This window comes from Lithobates pipiens, unplaced genomic scaffold (genome assembly GCF_037356315.1).
Source record: "Lithobates pipiens isolate NorthernLeopardFrog02 unplaced genomic scaffold, aLitPip1_a1.2 Scaffold_8, whole genome shotgun sequence".
In the NCBI taxonomy this organism is placed as follows: domain Eukaryota; kingdom Metazoa; phylum Chordata; class Amphibia; order Anura; family Ranidae; genus Lithobates; species Lithobates pipiens.
The window spans coordinates 43,254,463-43,261,751 of NW_027507903.1; the positions used below are offsets into that span (position 1 = coordinate 43,254,463).

General features: G+C 39.5%; 1 protein-coding gene across 1 annotated transcript in view; it reads right to left on the bottom strand.

Moving 5' to 3' along the window:
• Positions 1-5,474, bottom strand: part of LOC143960205 (gonadotropin-releasing hormone II receptor-like) — a 58,627-nt gene extending 53,153 nt beyond the window's left edge. The window contains exon 1 of the mRNA XM_077468533.1: positions 5,384-5,474. The gene's annotated coding sequence lies outside the window, so the exon portion shown is untranslated. The remainder of the gene's footprint in view (positions 1-5,383) is intronic.
• Positions 5,475-7,289: the final 1,815 nt, after the last annotated feature.

The following is a 7,289-nucleotide window of genomic DNA, read 5'->3' on the forward strand; positions in this document are numbered from 1 at the left end:
AGAATCTCCTGTTTACACAATGGCCCCTTTAAGAGAAAGTCCCGCCTCCTCTGATGGACAGAACAGTCGTCCAATGGCAGAGATGGGACTTCCTATTACAGCTGCCGTGTAAACAGGAATTTCTCCTGCTGTGTGCACGGCACTCATCCTGCCTCCTCCCTCCAAGGCAGCCAGACTATATATCTTGTGTGACCCCGACACTGGGAGATCGCCGGGGGCCACAAAAGATGTATATGTTTAAATAACCAGGCGGGCCGTTCAAAACCGGACCACGGGTCAATCGCTTTGGATATGCCTGATGTAGAGTCAAAGGTTCCAGAATAGAAAGAACACAATCAGATACACCCCATACAAGACTGAAAACCAGTTGTGTTTGCCATGTGATGGCCCAATCAGTACAGCCTGCCTAAAGCCAGCCATACATGGATTGAATCTTCTTGGCTGTTCCGGCAGGGACCGTCCAAGATTTGATCCATCTATGGACAGGCTGGTTGTACTCCAAAAATCAACTTCACTACATACAGCCTGTTGGATTTTTTGCATGTGAGCACTACCTGCTCTGTGAAGTGGTTTTGCACAGAGCAGCCCCGGTCCTCCTCTTCTCTGGTCCCACGCCGGAGCTCCTGGCTCCTCCCTCCTGCTGGGAACCCCCACAGCATTGCTGTGGGGGCACCCAAGCATGTGTCCTCCCCACCTATGGCTCTGCGTGTCGATTCACACACAGAGCCGTGGCTCGGGGGCCCATCCCTCCACTCCCAATTGGTTCACTGGCTGTGACTGACAGCAGAAAGAACCAATGGCTCCCGCTGCTGCCAAAAGCCAATCAGGTGTGCGAGTCCCAGGAGAGGCAAGGCTCTCATGGACATTGCTGGATCGAGAGGGGGCTCAGGTAAGGACTGGGGGGGGGGGGGGCTGCTGCAAACAGAAGGTTTTTTACCTTCATGCATAGAATGCATGAAGGTAAAAAAAACTTGTGCCTTTACAACCACTTTTAGGTAACCTTGTGTTATTGCGCTGCACTTTTACATTAAGACCCTGTTCACAATGCTAGGACACACAGAAAACACGTGTTTTCTGTGTGTGTCCTGTTCATGCTGCAACATACCCTGAAGGCATACCTCCCAACATTTTGAGATGGGAATGAGGGACACCTACTAGCAAAGGTATGTAGGCATAGGACACATCCCCTGCCACACCCCCTTAAAGAAGAATTAACCAATAAAAAAGGTTAATGAAATACACAAGGGCTTTATTTTTACCACTTCTATTCCTTTATTTTGGCTTTTAAAATTTTCAAAATGCAGCAATTTAGAAATTGGATGAAAGGTTTAGCACTGGGAAACACTTTTCGAAAGATAAAAAGTGCATCTTATACACAACTATATAGATCAGATCAAAATGAGGGACAAATGAGGAGGAATGAGGGACAGAGGGACATTGGTCGAAATCAGGGACAGTCCCTCGAAATCAGGGACAGTTGGGAGCTATGCCTGAAGGTGCTGTGCAGTGAGCTAGGATAAAATGCAGACATGCTGCATTTTATTGCAATGTATAGGAAGGGATCGCATGACACCGTACAGCACTGTCACTTTGTGTATTAAAAAATAAATTAAAAAAAAAAGGGAACTGTGTGATGCGCTGAAATGCTCACCACACTGCCACCTACAGCCAGAACAGTGAGCTGCCTGCTGTGGTTTAGTGTGCTGGCATTGAGAAATGGGCAATTAGGCATACTGTAGCTCACATTTGTGCAGTACATTTTTGGTGCATTACCATTGATCTCTATGGAACTGATCTGAAACATAGTATGCAAGGTTGGGAGTTCGTGCCCTGCCGATTTCACTGGCAGCATGCTTGTGCTCATTAGGTAGTGAAGTCAGGATGAAGCAAGTAGCACAGCAGTTCCTGTACTTATCAGAGGCTCAAATCAAAGTATTAGTTGGTAGAAGATAAAATTCAATAGTAAATGACATTTAAAGCTGAGCAAATATAAATTAATGCAGCTCTGTAATCATTACCATATCAAGGACAAGTATTTTTAAGTAAAAGCAGTGTTAGTTTGATTTGGTATCAGCCACTTGCAGTCCTTGTACAAGAGGGCTGCAGGGCAAGAGGAAGAAGCAATACATGGAACCAATCAGCACATGAGCTGGCAAGGCACCTACTGATAGGAGAAGAGAGCAGAGTGACAGAGAAATGAGCTCATCGCTGTGCTGCTTCTCATTTCACAATCTAATGACAATATAACCTGGGCTCAGAGAAAGTGGGTTGACTGATGCTGGCCATCAGACTGTGGACATTCAGTGGGAGAAAAAAAAAAGGTGATCACTGCAGCAAAAACTTGTTTTATTTTATTTTATTGGGCCATTCCTTTTTATGTTGTGTTATGTTTGTCTGGACTTCTGCTTTAACTTGTGTTTACATTGAGTTTACCAAGGATGGCAGAATGGACCAATTCATACATCTAAATTTAGAATTACAGTTCAGCCAAGCAAAATTCCTGTAAAGAAATCTTTTTAAACATTTCAAAAGATTCTGTACAATTATCAACTCAGTAGTAGTAGCAGTAGTAGTAGTAGTAGTAGTATAAATCATAATACAAAGTATGTGGTGCCAACTGGTAAAGGCACTTGGTAGGGCTTGCACTGACAGCATGAAATACAGTATTAATAAAAGTTGCATTTAAAAGTTCAGGTCATATCACAATGGCAATAAATGGCAATAAATTCTGAATAATGAGAAAAATATCAACTGGTTCTGAAGCTGTAATCAAATAAAATAATAAAAAAAATATTCAAAAGCTACTACAAGTTGTAATTAAACAATTAAAAACAAAAAAAAATGTAAAAGATAAATCAAATCAAAATTCAAACAAATAAGATAAAGTAATATTTAAAATCTACAACAAGCAGCAATGTTATGCACTAACAAACAACAACCAAATGCCGTGTACACACTATCGCATTTTCCGACGGGAAATGTTGGATGGGAGCTTGTTGGCGGTAAGTCTGACCGTGTGTACGAGGCAAAACAGAAAGACTTATATTGCAGTTTAGACACCCTGGGCATTTATACAAAAATAACTGCATAGCAATTCACTCAGTGAAAGTGCTAGTACATTCATTCTTTAAAAAACAAAAAAACAAAAGACAAATGTTATTAGGCTATTTCCTGAGCTGGTTGAACATTTTCCATTGTTTTTAAACAGTCAATGCCAAATTTGGACACTGGAGGGCACTAAGTATCATAGAAAATACCTAATATACTTGGTGCCACATATTGCATATTTTTTGTTATAAATAATAATAGAAAAAAAATTTAGCCAGCATAGGAAATAACTTAATAGCGTTTGTTTTCGCGCCATTCGCAAAAAGTGCATGTACTTGCACTTTCACTGGGTACTATGCAAACTTATTTTCAAATAAACCCTGTAAATTCTGATCTGGATTACTAAGCAGCCATAATCCTTCTGTCATTAACCACTTGTCTACCAAGGTACGTTTATAAACGGCATGGTGGACAAGTGGTTAAATCAGGCTCACTGCTGCTGACCTAATGTCTCCATAAAGAGGACCTGTCATCTGCCTATGCTATCACAAAGGGGCTTGTTAGCAGGGCCGGGACAAGGGGTGGGCAGGAGGGTTGGCTGCCCCTGGCGCAATGGTTTATTGCAGGGGTAGGGGGCACCCTGACCCTAACCCTAAGGGAAAGGGGGGCGCAGTTTGGCATCTTTGCCCTGGGCGCTGGGTGACCTTGTCCCGGCACTGCTTGTTAGCCTCCTTGTGATAGCAATAAAGCTAAAAAAAAATACAAAAAGGTGTAAAAAAATTATATAAAATAAATAAAAATTAAAAAAAAGGTCAAAGACCCCTCCCCCCCCACCGTCATCTCGTACACACCTCATAAAAAAATCACATTGTAGGGAGATCACATGTATGTAAAATGAAAGCAAGGGGGTTGTGGGACTTTAAATGAGGTGCATGATAATATGCACCTCCGTCCCTAAATCAGAAATAAGAAAGGTTTTTTTGGGACTTTGAGTAAGGCACAAGACACGTGGTAGGAGAAATTGTAAAATTGTTTAATTGGCATATTAACAAAGAGTTGAACATGAGTATTTGTATCTATATACACAGGACAATGGCATACAAAAAAGAATTCATGTACATGCACGCATCGGAAATCGCATAGTATCCCATGGAAGTAACTCGCGTAAAAAGTCAATGCTTACTGAATAATGGATACAAATGGGTTATAGGATGCAAATGAATCACAGTTGAGGTCAAGCTATGTGTTGGGCACATGATGACATTGATAGGCTTGACGCGTTTCATGGCCAGTTGCCACTCATCAGGAGAAAACGCATAGTGTATAAATAAATAGTTCTAAATAAGCAGTGTTGCAAGTACGTTTTTTTATGCCAATTAAACAATTTTACAATTTCTCCTACCACATGTCTTGTGCCTCACTCAAAGTCCCAAAAACCCTTTTCTTACACATGTATGTAAACATCAATTGCTCCACACATGTGAGGTATCTTCAAGAACATCAGAGTGAGAGCAATAATTCTAGAGCATAATTCAGAGTTAGCTCTAAACGAATAACCTGTAAAAGCTTTTAAAGCATCACGTATAGAGAAATTTTTATACTATTGTTTTTTTTTGCAAAATTACAGGTGTGTGCAATTTTAAAGCTTAACACGTTTGGTATCTAATTACTTGATGTAACTCAATCTTTTATATTTTACCTTATTTTTTATCTTTTATATTTTACCCCCAAAATTACCCCCCCAAAAAATTGCGTATAATATTGTGTTTGTTTCAGTATCATTTTTTTACTGTATTTTTTTTTGAAAATATGCTTTGATAAATAGATGAGCGAATATTGTTCAACATAAAAAAATAACAAGGTTCTACAAAAGCTCCAGAAGAAGCCACGTTTGCGGTGAAACATGTAGAGGCAAATCACACTTTTGTACCTTGACCATTGGGTTGATCTGGCCTGAATTTTAGAAATGGTTTTATAATATCTATGTAATAAAATGTCCTATATTGTTTGCTAAATTTTGTTTTTGATTGATTTTTCTGCAACTTAAAACTTCAGTTCTTTGCTCTTTGGATATATACTGTTTTTGTCATAAAAAATTGCAACGACCATTTTATTCTCCAGGGTCTTTGCTTTCAGAAAATATATACTTTTTTTTAAGGGGTTTACAGTAATGTCTAGTACAAAATGCAAATGTTTATCTGTGTGCAAAAAAATAAAAAATTGCCCAGGTAGGCAAGTGATCAAATACACCCATAAAAAGTAAAGTTTATCCAGGCTTTCATAAAACCACCCCATATAGTACAACAGCAATAAAAATGATAAAGAGCTCACTCACCTCTTAGTGGAAAGACACAGCCAGCAAGAGCAATGCAGAACTGTCACATGTGGTTGTCTTACAGCAAGAAATCAGTGTACAGATCACACTACAGGAGAAAACATTCTGCATCCACTTAAAAAAAAAAAAAAAAAAAAAAAAAAATATATATATATATATATATATATATATATATATATATATATATATATATAATAAAAAATAAAACAATAAATAAACAATAAACAATAAAAATAAATAAAAATAAAGGTAAGCTGAGTCTTGTATCCACTGGGGCTAGCTATGATTTCTTGAAGGCGGCAAATAAAAATAAGATCCAGTCTTCTTTTTTGGAAGTTGTCAAGAAATGTTCTTCTAGATTTATTTTTATTTTATTCCAAAAGTTTACAGAAAACTGCGTCAGTAGGAAGCGTCAGAGTGGCAGCTCTATATCCTCACACCCCGGCATCATTGGCTTGTATGCTTTTAGCTGCGTGCCTCCTTGTTGAGACATCACCAAGGTGTAAATGATGAGCATTATTCCTAACACTGACTATACAACAACAGCCTTCAGCTTGCTACAGAGTTATTGGCACAACTTCTCATTGTCAAATTGCTCTAATGCATGTCTGATAATAACAGTAGGAGTAATAATAATGCTAACATAAGAAATGCAGAAGAAATGAATTCCAGTCCACTATGTGGATGTGTCCGGTGCAGCAGGGAGAAGCAGTCACCTCCGCAGCTTTGGCAAGAATGAAGTGAAATCTGTCTTTATTCCAGGAGAGTCGATGACTGTGATGTCACACACCTGCAGTATATCTTCCAGCTATGTGTAAATGAGCCACTGGAAATCAAGCCATCTCATCCATCTTCATCAGACCCTCGCTTGCACCCTTTTCATATACATTAAGGACATTCCTGGCTTCTATGGTTTTATTAAAGCTAAATTCTAGGCACGGTATATATAAACACCATTGAATGCAGTAAGTAATCATTAAACCAAAAAGCAAACATTTATTATATTGCAGCTTAGCAATCCTTAGATGTGATGGCTGCATTTGTTTCCTTTTTATAGGCTCTTTTTTCTTTTATTTTCACCTGGTGATCCTGCCACAGTAGAGCTGGATACACACTATACAATTTTCTTTAGATTTTTTTCATTTAGATTTACCAAAACCATATAATATGAAGTCAAACCTAAACACTTTTCATTGAGGTTACATTCACACTTGAGCGTATCGTTTTTTTTTTTAACCAGAGCCATAGCCGAATGATGGCTACAGCGCGGATCTCAATTTCCAGGAGGCCGTCATAGGACGTCCTTCCCTGTGCACGCTCCTGCTCGTGCTGTGGTCACAAGTCATTGAGACTCGGGCGATCACCGATCCGAGTAAGGGGCCGGTCCTGGCCCCTTACCATGTGATCAGCTGTCAGCCAATGAGTAAACAAAAGCTCGGTAATCGTTTTTTTTTCCTCACGTTGAAAAAGCTAATGGCTAATGTTAAAGGGACATCGGTCTTGAAGAGGAAGGATCACAGGCACCTCATCTGTGCGAATCAGTACCCCCTGCCAGTGCCACCTGTTATTGCCACCTGCCAGTGCCCACCAGTGCCACCTATCAATGCCCATAAGTGCCACCTATCAATGCTCACCAGTGGTGCCAATCAGTGCTACCTATCAGCGTAAGCAATCAGTGCCCATCACTGCCACCCATCAGTGCCCATCACTGCCGCCTCATCAGTGTACATCAATGAAGGAGAAAAATTACCTGTTTGCAAAATTTTATGACAAAATATAAAAAAAAATTAAAAATTTATTTAACAAAAAATAAAAACTGCAGAGGTGATCAAATACCACCAAAAGAAAGCTCTATTTGTGGGAAAAAAATGATAAAAAATGTCATTTGGGTACAGTGTTGTATGAC